The sequence below is a fragment of the Oryx dammah genome, unplaced genomic scaffold (genome assembly GCF_014754425.2).
Source record: "Oryx dammah isolate SB20612 unplaced genomic scaffold, SCBI_Odam_1.1 HiC_scaffold_17, whole genome shotgun sequence".
Lineage (NCBI taxonomy): Eukaryota > Metazoa > Chordata > Mammalia > Artiodactyla > Bovidae > Oryx > Oryx dammah.
The window spans coordinates 52,697,150-52,709,034 of NW_024070201.1; the positions used below are offsets into that span (position 1 = coordinate 52,697,150).

The 11,885-nt window shown below is 47.6% G+C and overlaps 1 pseudogene; it reads left to right on the top strand.

Moving 5' to 3' along the window:
* LOC120876787 overlaps positions 1-11,885 on the top strand; it is a 50,936-nt pseudogene that overhangs the window by 21,231 nt on the left and 17,820 nt on the right.

Sequence of the window (11,885 nt, forward strand, 5' to 3'; positions counted from 1 at the left end):
AAAAAAAAAAAAAAGAAACAACAAAAAAAAGAAAGTGAAACTAACACATTCCTCTGCCTGATGCTCGCCATTCTATTAGACATTTGCAAGGATCAAATAGTCTGTTCAGTTTGTTTCCTCACCTATATCCCAATCTATGATCCATAAAGAACTTGGCAATCAGCCCTTCAGGATGGTTATTTGGAGGTACTAGCCTGCCGTTTTCTTGGTCATCCACTCCGAATAATGTCCTTTCCTCATCCCAACACTTCGTCTCAGATTCACTGGCCTATCTTACGGCAAGCAGAGAGAGCATGGACTCAGAAACAATCCCAGTGCCAGTCATTGGCCCTGAGAAGAGCCATGACCTGCTTGAAGTTATAAAAGAAGCCCTGGCAGGTCTGGGAGACACCCGAGGCCTCCTACTTTTGTCCCAGGGCTCTGTCCTCTCCTCCAGTTCCTGCTCACTAGGTCGCTTCAGAAAGCCAGGTGACCAGCTTATGCCTTCTTGCTCCTCCACACGCCCTCTCTCCTGTCTCCCTCTAGGGCAGCTCTGATGCCAATCTTCTCCTTTGGGTAGAATGACATCTATGAGCAGGTTGAGAACTCTCCTGGTTCCTGGTTGCAGTGGTTTCAGGACCGACTTCACAAGAGCATTAGAGGTTCCATCCCGCTCTTCTATGGCCATGAAGTCTTCCAGTACAGCTTTGGTCTTGTGCCCTACTGCTGACCCATCACCACTGTGGGTGAGCCTAGACCCGGGCTGGGAGGGGAAGGGCTATAGAGTAAGAGGCCTGCACTTGTGTTGCAAGGAGATCTGGACCAATACACCCTTGACTTTGTGAATGACAGTTTCTAGTGTGTGAAACAGACACACAGACAAGTAACCCTATGAAAGGCAGTTTAGAATGAGAAGAGTAACGGGGACACAAAAGTCAGTAGCCACTACAGATTACTGAGCCACTGCAGTGTGTCAGACACTGCACTGGCTCCTTAATGCAGTGGTATATTTTTCCCAACAACTTGTGAGGTAGGACTCTCATCCCTATTTTATTGCTTGCAGACCCAGATCCACAGAGAGATCCCCCCGCCTTCCAATAGAAATACCCTGTCTTTGGTAACAGAGTTGGGGTTTGTTAAGAGTATTTGACTTTTTATTATGCAAGACAAGGAGGGTTTAATTCTGACCACAGGGTCTAATGACAGTAATTGGAGAAGGTGGATACAAGACCATGGCAGATCTGTTAGATCTGTGTGTAAAGGAGCAATCAGCAGGCTCTGAAGGAGAGCCAGAGGGATTTCCTTATAAATAATGGGCATGGGCTTTAGTCCATAGACTTAGCATCATCTTTCAGCTATTTGCTTTCTTCTTGAATTTCAACTAGGTTCCAATGGCAGAACTAATAGAGGTGTTCATTTCTACTCACCCAGTCATTTCTTAGATGAGTACAGGCAGCCTCCTCTCCCAAACTTTCTTTGCGTTGTGTGGTGATATTCTCATGAATGTTTATAGTGCTGCTGCCTCAGGACCATTCCCAAGAGAAGAAGACATGGCAGCTGCTTTCTGATCCACCTCCTCCCACAGACACAGTCTCTTCCAGTCATGGCATCTGAGACTCCCAGATCCACCTTTCCCTGAGGTTAAGAGCCCATCCTCAGGGCTTATACCCTGGTACTGATTTTTTCCTGGCTATGTGACCTTCAACAAGTTATTTAACCTTCCTGGGGCTCATTTCCTCAGCAGTCAAACAGGAATAGAACCAAATTATATCCCCACGTAATTGTTAGGATAACATAAGAGATAATACATGCAAATACCTGCTGGCTGTGCTGTTGATATACAGATTGTTGAAGCTGACCTAACATCTTAGAATCTATAAGGCAAAATAGAATTGAATGGGAGGGATTTAGAGTGCTTACCTACTCAGATGACCACTGTAGTGGGAATACCAAGGTCCCTGCACCTTCAGTGGTTCCGGCTCTGAGCCACCACTCACCTCTGAGTCTTGCACTGGGGAAGCCCATCGAGGTGCAGAAGACACTGCACCCCTCTCAAGAGGAAGTGGGCAGGCTGCACTGCGCTACATGAAGGAGCTGGAAAATCTCTTCGAAGCCCACAAGCTCAAGTACAACGTCCCCAGAGACCAGCACATGGAGATCTGCTAAACCCCACCCAGAGGAGGGGCTCCTCCAAAAGGCAGGGCTGGCATTAGGAAGGATGGATGGAGGTGCTGTGGTCTCAGAAGGCTTCCTGCAGGTGTCTGTTGAACACATCTCCAAGAGCCTTCACTGACCCCATGCCAGTCTTTGGGTCACAGCTGGCTCCTGGGAGAGGAGACCAGACTCTGGCATCAGTGATTTGCTCTCCTGCTGACTCCTCTGTAATGGGTCCTCTTCATGTCTGCCCACCTGAGAAATGGGAGAGATGCTGGGAGAGAAAGATGTCTCTGTCTGTGTCCTTTGTGATCCTGTCACTCAATGAGCAGGACAAAGCTGCTCCAGTGAGCAGGTTTCTCTTCCTCTGCCTTGAGTGACAGCAGAGAAGCCACCAGCAAGTACAAGTCTTTCTCCAGAAGCTCCTCCAGTCAAAACTTCCTGATTCAACCAGGCACTTTTGAGTTTCTGAGTCATCTGGGCCCCGGGCTGGTAGTAACAGAGGCCCACAGGTGGGGAAGGAGACTTCAGCTCTGTCACTGGCTAAAGGACCATGAGAATACCTCTTTAACCTTCTCCTGAGTCTCTGTTTTCCTAAGTGACTAAGGTGACCTCTGACCTCAGGTCTGATGTCACATGAGTTGAGAGCTCCATGAGTTAGCCCCTACATGCTTTGTAACTTCAGCCTCGAGCTTGACACAACGGGAGCTCCATAAATGTCAGTTTACCAATGAAAGGATTCTGTTTCAGCCTTGTTCTCTTCCTCCACCCTACTCCCCGACTGGGAACACAGGTCAAAGCCTCCTGTTTAACCCCACCCTGGCCCTGCAGCCCTGCTGCCATGATTCCCCCTCCCACATGGTGGATCCAGTGGGCCACAGAATAGCATATTGCCTCTTCCTCCCTGACCAGTCAGCTCCAACTTACCACTTCTGCCCTGTTCTTTGGGAGACAAGGGGGAGGCTATGTGCAGACACAGGGCAAACCAGGGAGAAAAGGAACACGAGGAAGGAATGGTCAGTGTCTGCAAGCAGGGCAGATGAGGACATGCCTCTGATGAGAGGTGTTCTGGGCCACTGGTTAGCGACACACGTCATAAGGGAGGGGACAGGATGGGAGCATAGGGCCAGTATTGTGAGCCTAACAGCTATGTGGGAAAATAGCTTTTCTTCCAACAGAAGCTAACAACACCAATAACTATGAATGTGGTCCATCTCAAGATGCAAATATTCGTCCAAGCCTGACCTAACCCTTATCAGTGACCATGTGCAAGTCACATCCCCTCCAAACCTCACTTTTGTTATCAGAGAGAGAAGCATCACAAAGTGCACCTCAAATCTTAGGAGTGGAATCAGTTCACTTCAGTTCAGTTCAGTCGCTCAGTTGTGTCCAACTCTTTGCGACCCCGTGAATCGCAGCACACCAGGCCTCCCTGTCCATCACCATCTCCCGGAGTTCACTCAGACTCATGTCCATCGAGTCCGTGATGCCATCCAGCCATCTCATCCTCGGTCGTCCCTTTCTCTTCCTGCCCCCAATCCCTCCCAGCATCAGAGTCTTTTCCAATGAGTCAACTCTTCGCATGAGGTGGCCAAAGTACTGGAGTTTCAGCTTCAGCATCAGTCCTTCCAAAGAAATCCCAGGGCTGATCTCCTTCAGAATGGACTGGTTGGATCTCCTTGCAGTCCAAGGGACTCTCAAGAGTCTTCTCCAACACCACAGTTCAAAAGCATCAATTCTTTGGCACTCAGCCTTCTTCACAGTCCAACTCTCACATCCATACATGACCACGGGAAAAACCATAGCCTTGACTAGACGGACCTTAGTTGGCAAAGTAATGTCTCTGCTTTTGAATATGCTATCTAGGTTGGTCATAACTTTTCTTCCAAGGAGTAAGCGTCTTTTAATGTCATGGCTGCAGTCACCATCTGCAGTGATTTTGGAGCCCCTAAAATAAAGTCTGACACTGTTTCCACTGTTTCCCTGTCTGTTTCTCATGAAGTGATGGGACCGGATGCCATGATTTTCGTTTTCTGAATGTTGAGCTTTAAGCCAACTTTTTCACTCTCCTCTTTCACTTTCATCAAGAGACTTTTTAGCTCCTCTTCACTTTCTGCCATAAGGGTGGTATCGTCTGCATATCTGAGGTTATTGATATTTCTCCCAGCAATCTTGATTCCAGCTTGTGTTTCTTCTAGTCCAGCATTTCTCATGATGTACTCTGCATGAACAGTATGAACAGTATGAAAAGGAGTGGAAGAGAGTTAATGAAATAAGTAACCATTCTACATCTTGTGAGGAAGGATGGGAAAGTGAAAGTCACTCGGTCATGTCCAAATCACTGGGACCCCATGGACTGTAGCCTGTCAGGTTCCTCTATCCATGGACTTCTCCAGGCCAGAATACTGGAATGGGTAGCTGTTCCTTCTCCAGGGGATTGTACCAACCCAGGGAATGAACTCAGGTCTACTCCATTGCTGGTGGATTCTTTACCATCTGAGCCTCTAGGGAATGTTGGGGAGCAGGTGTAATTAGAAGTCAAGTTGTATATGTGCACAGCATCTCATGATGGCCTGTTCTGACCTGATCAGGTGGGTGCGATAGGTTCCCAAGAGAAGTGGGAATCAAGAGCAATAGGTTTGGGAAGGGGAGTGATGGTTTCTACCAGAGAAGACTGAGGAGGTGGCAGGTGGGCACGACCATGAAGGCAAGGCAAGATTCGTCAAGGAGATAAATTTCTGCCCACTGCAATTTTCCATTCTTGGGTAATAAACCACTGCAGACCTTAGTGTCTGAATGCAGGAAGGAGTTATTATGCCTTCACTGTTGTGGGTGGCTGGGTGGTTCTATGAGTTCCTGCTCTCTCACCTACTGTGTTCTTGGACCTGCTGACCTCTTTCCTTAGATACCTCATCTCCTCCAATTGGTCAATGAATGTCACCTCGTTTGTCACATCAGCTCCACACCCCCTCTCAATCCTAATCCCCTGCCCTCCCAACTCACGCTCCTGATCACAGTCAGTTACTCCTGTTGTGGGCTTGCTTGGGGTGAAAGGCCATGAACACTAATAGATGAATGGATAATTATGTGCCCTGGGCACTGGGAGCAACTGAGGCTTCCTGCTCAGTTCATTCATGAGGAGGCAGCCAACCTGTTCTAGTGTGAGGGGACAAGAGCCTAGATTTGAGCTGGAGGACCCATTCTCAAGCTCACTCACAAAGCTTCTGGCAGAAGGCTTCAGAGCCCTGCTTGTGGGCTTGTCAATTACCTGGTAGTTGCCACTCACCAGACTTCTCCAGAGCAAGCCTGTCAGGAAGGAGAGACAGAGGGTGAGAGAAAGAGAGCTAGACAGCACCACACACCTTCTACTACCTAACTTCTGAGTCACTTGGCAACAATTCTACCTTATTTGCTCAGTTGGATTCAAATCCCCAAGTCCAATTCACACTCAGTAGGAGGATGTGACACCTGGAGGTGATGTTACTGGAGGCATCTTGGTGGCATTATCACAGTGACAGCCCATGAGCCCTCAGAGACTAGACTAGGCAACTCCAATGCTGTGGGTGCTGCTGGAGGCAGTCTGCCTGGAGGATGAGGCTTAGATGTCCACACAGCAGAGCCCCATGCAGGGCAAAGGTCAGAGGTAAGAATCATGGGAATTGTAAGAACCTGGGAATTCTGATCCCAGGCGTGGATGGCACACAGTACAAGGTGACAATCAGATTTAGGGCACCTGGATGGGGGTTGGGGGATGGGGAGAGACTGGCAGGGCCAGAGGGAAGGAGATCCCCTCATTCACCACAACCTTGAGCCACACAAGGAGGGAGCAGAGAGCCTGAATTCTAAGGAGTGCTGTCTAGTGATGAACCCAAATAGTTATACCCACACTGGAGTTTGTGTGAACAAAGATGTGCTTTAATGTGTTAAGCACTGACACTAGGGTGTTTGTTCTGCAGTCAGCATCCCCATGGGTACAGAAAGCCAGGAGCTGCACAGCAAGGGTCCCAAACTACACAGCATCTGCTACCTGACATCCTTGTGTCCCCAATCTGCCCTAAGGGACTTTCCCTCATAGGAAGACTTCCCACCAAGACACAGGCTGACTCAGACAGTCCAAGGAGCACAGGAGCTGTCAGGGATGGAAGAGAGGCTCAGAGATCCTCAGGGTTGGGCAGAGCTGGAGTCTCTTCCTGAAATCAGACAGCTGTTGACCTGGAACAAGCTCTCAGACATCATTACCCACAGGGGACAAAGGACCTGCTGAGGTCGAACCTAGTGACACTCTTGGATGGTAATGAAGTGATAGTTGACAAGGGGTCAGTCAGCACAGATCTGTCAGCAACCACACAGACTGGCCAAGCCTCACCCTCTCAGGTGGAATGGACTTTGCTAGGGTCAGAAGATGGGGGAGGTGGGAATGTGGGAGCTGTGAGAGAGCAAAGGTAGAGAGGAGGGAGCAGTCAGAGCACACGTGGGTGAGATTTCGTGGTGAGAGGCAGGGTCAAAGCGAGGTTTAAGGAATAGGAGGCTAAGGTTTAGGCCTTTGTGCAGCAAATGTCTATGGAGATGGGGTTGGGCAGTGCAGACAGGGTCCCTGAGAATTACTGCCTTGTGTCTGGGGGAGTTACTGTCCAGTCCAAGGGTTAGGAATTCATCCCCAGGTAGGGAGGAAGCCTCGCAGGTGCTTGAGCTGAAGCGAGTCATGGACCAGGTAGAAGGGCAGTGGATGCCTCAGGCTGGACTGAGCCTCTGTCTCAGTGACCCCACAGCAGGGCAGAGTCAGCTGCCTGGGCAGCTTGCTAGGGAGCACCTACTGTGTGCTGGCTCTGGGTGGATGCTGGGCAGGACCTCAGTGTAACTAACAGTGACCTCCTCATACAGATGCGTTTCACAACAGAGGTTGAAGACCTTTCTAGAATCCTGTTCCCATTATGAAATCTGTCTGCCCAGGTGTCCTGCTCTCACCTTGCTTCTGTGTCCTCAATCTTGGCGGAATTATACACTGAAAACAGCAATGGAATCAGCTGGGTACACACCCCGCCCACCTGACCCACCTGCTGGCTGCATGTCCCCTCACAACACTTATTCCCTCCCATCTTCAACTATAAATGCTTCATCCATAACTGAGGGTCCAGTTAATGCCAGCTCTTCCTCATCTGTTCTTTTTATAAATGTTTGGAAATGGTTTTAAAGGACCTGAGAGGGTTTGTGTCAATCACCAACTAGGTATGGACTTTTTAAAAATTCCATATCTTCCTCTCACTTCCTACCAGAGAGCTGACCTGAGTGTTTCCTTCTTCTACAAGTTGAATTGGTGCCACGTCTTTCAAGTTACATCCCTGTTGAGAGCTTAGATACAAATAGATGGGCAGGAAGATTCCTTCTCTCAGCTATTTTATGAGGGGCCCTGAATCTAACAAGAACAGCATCAAGCTTTGGTCTTATCAGTAAATATCGGTGCTGCAGGATTAAAGGGCCACCTGCCTCACAAGGTGTTAAAAATGTCAGATGTTCTTATTATAGTTACCCTAGATTAGTGGGCCTCCCTTATGACTCAGCTGGTAAAGAATCCACCTGGAATGTGGGAGACATGGGTTCAGTCCCTGGGTTGGGAAGATCCCCTGGAGAAGGGAAAGGCTACCCACTGGAGAAGTCCATGGACTGTATAGTCCATGGGGTCACAAAGAGTCCACATTACTGAGCTATTTTCACTTCACTTAATTAGTGGCCAATATTACCTCAACATGTTATGTTAAAGGTTGAGATTTTTATATTATTTCTTTTTTCTAACCCACCATGAACTAATCTGTTTTTAATTGCTTTTGTTGTTGATTTGGTAGTAAGTTGTGTCCAGCTCTTTGCGATCCCATGAAGTGTAGCCCAGTAGGCTCTTCTGTCTATGGGATTTCACAGGAAAAATACTGAACTCAGTTGCCATTTTCTTCTCCAGGGGATCTTTCTGACCCAATGTCTATCCCGTGACCCCTGCATTGGCAGGCGGATTCTTTACCACTGAGCTACCAAAGAGGTCCATCTATTTGTAAAATACAATATAAATTACCAAAGAAATGAAGAAAACAAACTGTTCTAATCCAGTTTTTAATTATTAGCTTCATACACCTAGAACTGCTTTGCCACATTGCTCTAAGGTTTCTGAGCAGTTACTCTCCACCCCTATACCTTGTCTGGAACCACTAACAGGCAGGTCATGGACAAGGTAGGTCCTCAGACCACACAGGAGCCACACTGCCCCAGGATATAAAGTGCTCCCTGGTTCTTTACTTGTCAGGGGGCTGTGAGGTGAAGGGCACAGAACCCTGGTGGATGGCTGAGTGGTGTATCTGGGCCAGTAGGGGCCCCCATCTTAGCCCTGATACCCAGTAGGATGAAGAGCTCTGGGAAGGGAAGGACTTGTCTGAAGTCACATAGCTGGGAGGTGGCCAATACAGGACTGGGCTCAGCTCTCATCAGGGCTCATCCAACCGGTCTTGAGGGAGGACCCTGGAAATGACTGCTAGATGCACCTTCAAGAAGGAGGGGTGGTCCCAGCTGCAGAGTTGCCTGCACAGGAACACTTGATCCTAAGATAGATCCAGGTGGAATGTCAGCTTTAGCCACTGTAGTACAATTCAGGACTTCTCTGAGAACCTGTTTTTGTTCAACTTCTCCATCTGCCTAATTTCACTGTCTTCTTTGCTCAAAATTTTCCAATAGGAGGAATGCAATGAATAAAGTCATGTTCACAATTCATGATAAGGAAATGGAAATCCATACCATGACCTGATATCACTCTCAGTTCAGTTCAGTTCAATTGTCAGTAGTGTTCAACTCTTTCCAACCCCATGGACTGCAGTACACCAGGCTTCCCTGTTCATCACCAACTCCTGGAGTTGACTCAAACTCATGTGCATAGAGTCAGTGATGCCATCCAATATCTCATTCTCTGTTGTCTCCTTCTCCTCCTGCCTTCAATCTTTCTCAGCATCAGAGTCTTTTCCAATAAGTCAGTTCTTCGCATCAGGTGGCCAGAGTATTGGAGTTTCAGCTTCAGCATCAGTCAGGATTGAATATTCAGGATTGATTACCTTTAGGATGGACTGATTGTATCTCCTTCAGTCCAAGGGACTTTCAAGAGTCTCCTCCAACACCACAGTTCAAAAGCATCCATTCTTGGTGCTCAGCTCTCTTTACAGTCCAACTCTCACATCCATGCATGACTACTGGAAAAACCATAGCTTTGACTAGACAGACTCCTGTTGGCAAAGTAATGTCTCTTCCTTATAATATGCTGTCTAGGTAGGTCATAGCTTTTCTTCCATGGAGCAAGTGTCTTTTAATTTCATGGCTACAGTCTCATTCTGCAGTGATTTTGGATCCCACCAAAATAAAGCCTGTCACTATTTCCATTTTTTCCCCCATCTATTTGCCAAGAAGTGATCGGACCAGATGCCATGATCTCAGTTTTCTGAATGTTGAGTTTTAAGCCAACTTTTTCACTCTCTTTCACTTTCATCAAGAGGCTCTTTAGTTCTTCACTTTCAGCCATAAGGGTGGTGTCATCTGCATATCTGAGATTATTACTGTTTCCTTTGGCAAACTTGATTCCAGCTTGTGCTTCATCTAGCCTGGGAATTCTCATGATGTACTCTTCCCTGGTGGCTCAGATGGTAAAGCGTCTGCCTACAATGCGGGAGACTGGGGTTCGATCCCTGGGTCGGGAAGATCCTCTGGAGAAGGAAATGGCAACCCACTCTGGTACTCTTGCCTGGAAAATCCCACGGACGGAGGAGCCTGGTAGGCTACAGTCTATGGGGTCAGAAAGAGTCCGACACGACTGAGTGACTTCACTTTCTTTCTTTCACTCTGCATATAAGTTAAATGAGCAGGGTAATAATACACAGCCTTGCTGTACTCCTTTCCTGATTTGGAACCAGTCTGTTGTCCCATGTCCAGTTCTAACTGTTGCTTCTTGACCTGCATACAGATATCTTGGAAGGCAGGTCAGGTGGTCTGATATTCCCATCTCTTGAAGAAATTTCCAGTTTGATGTGATCTACACAGTCAAAGGTTTTGGCATAGTCAATAAAGCAGAAGTAGATATTTTTCTGGAACTGGCTTTCTTTTTCGATGATCCAACGGATGGCAATTTGATCTCTGTTTCCTCTGCCGTTGCTAAATTCAGCTTGAACATCTGGAAGTTCACAGTTCACGTACTGTTGAAACCTGGCTTGGAGAATTTTGAGTATTACTTTGAAAGCATGTGAGATGAGTGCAATTGTGTGGTGGTTTGAACATTCTTTAGCATTGCCTTTCTTTGGGATGGAATGAAAACTGACTTTTCCAGTCCTGTGGCCACTGCTGAGTTTTCCATATAGCTGGTATATTGAGTGCAGCACTTTCACAGCATCGCATTTCAGATTTGTAACAGCTCAGCTGGAATTCCATCACTTCCACTAGCTTTGTTTGTAGGGATGCATCGTAAGGCCCAGGATGTTTGGCTCTAGGTAACTGATCACACCATCATGATTATCTGAGACATGAAGATCTTTTTTGTACAGTTCATCTGTGTTTTCTTGCCACTTCTTCTTAATATCTTCTGCTTCTGTTAGGTCCATACCATTTTTGTACTTTGTACTGCCCAACTTTGATGTAATGACATTACTCTAAACTCCAGCAAATAAGATGTCTGACTACACAGAAAGCCAGAGAAGATATGTATCTGGACATTGCATATATTCTGCTCAAAGTCTACACTGGTGCTACAGTTTTGTGCAAAGCCTGGCATACTGCTCTATAGCTTGTGCAATCACATACCCAGCAGTCCCTCTGGCTTATGAGTCTGTAGGAGGAATAAGGGCACAGGGACAGGGACCAGTGAGAGTGTTGTCATCACAGTCCATCCAAGTGGCTGGCTATGGTGGTGGAAAGCAGCTTTCCATTGCAAGAGATATTTAAATCAACAAAGAGTAGAGCATGAACTTGATGAAATGATATTTAATGACTTGTAAACATTTTCAAGTATACTCACTACCATTAGGAAAGCACTGTAACCACAATGAAATTTCCAAGGCACCTAGGCCATCAGCCATGAAAGGCAGAGGCATAAGCACTGGATGACCAGGATTGTCCCGGTGTGACCATTTTGCAAAGCTCTGTGGCTATGTGGAGACTGTAGCCTGGGCAGGTGAGGGGAAGTCAAGTTCAGTTTTAGACAGGCTGTGATGGAGGTGACAAGCAGACTGTGAGTGAGGATGTCAAGTACATAGTCAAATCTGGAGCTTGTGGGGAAGTCCGGGCTAGAGATACAGTTTGGAAGTGTTTGTCCTGTAGACAGACTCCATGGCCATGAGCCTGGAGGAGGTCTCTGAGGCGGGGAGGATGGAAAGAAGAGAGAAGGTCCAAGGACTGAGGGGACAGAAGGGCCCTGAAACACTTAGCCCGGCGAAGGATAAGAGACTCTATGGAGACCCAGAGGTAGACGGAGGGGCAGGAGGGAAACCAGGAGAGTGTGGTGTCCACAGACCAAGTGGTTTCAAGAAGGAGGGAAGAAACAGTTGTGTCTGAGGCTGCTGAGAGGTCAAAATGAGAGCTGAGAATTGATCACTGGATTCAGCAGCGTGGAGGCCAGTGGTGAACTTGTCAAGGGCAGTTCCATGGAACAGTGGCATCTGAATTCCTCCTCACAGAATGGAGGAGAGGCATGGCAATCAGACAGCTCTTCTGTGAGTTTTGCTGTCCAGGCAAGCTGAGGA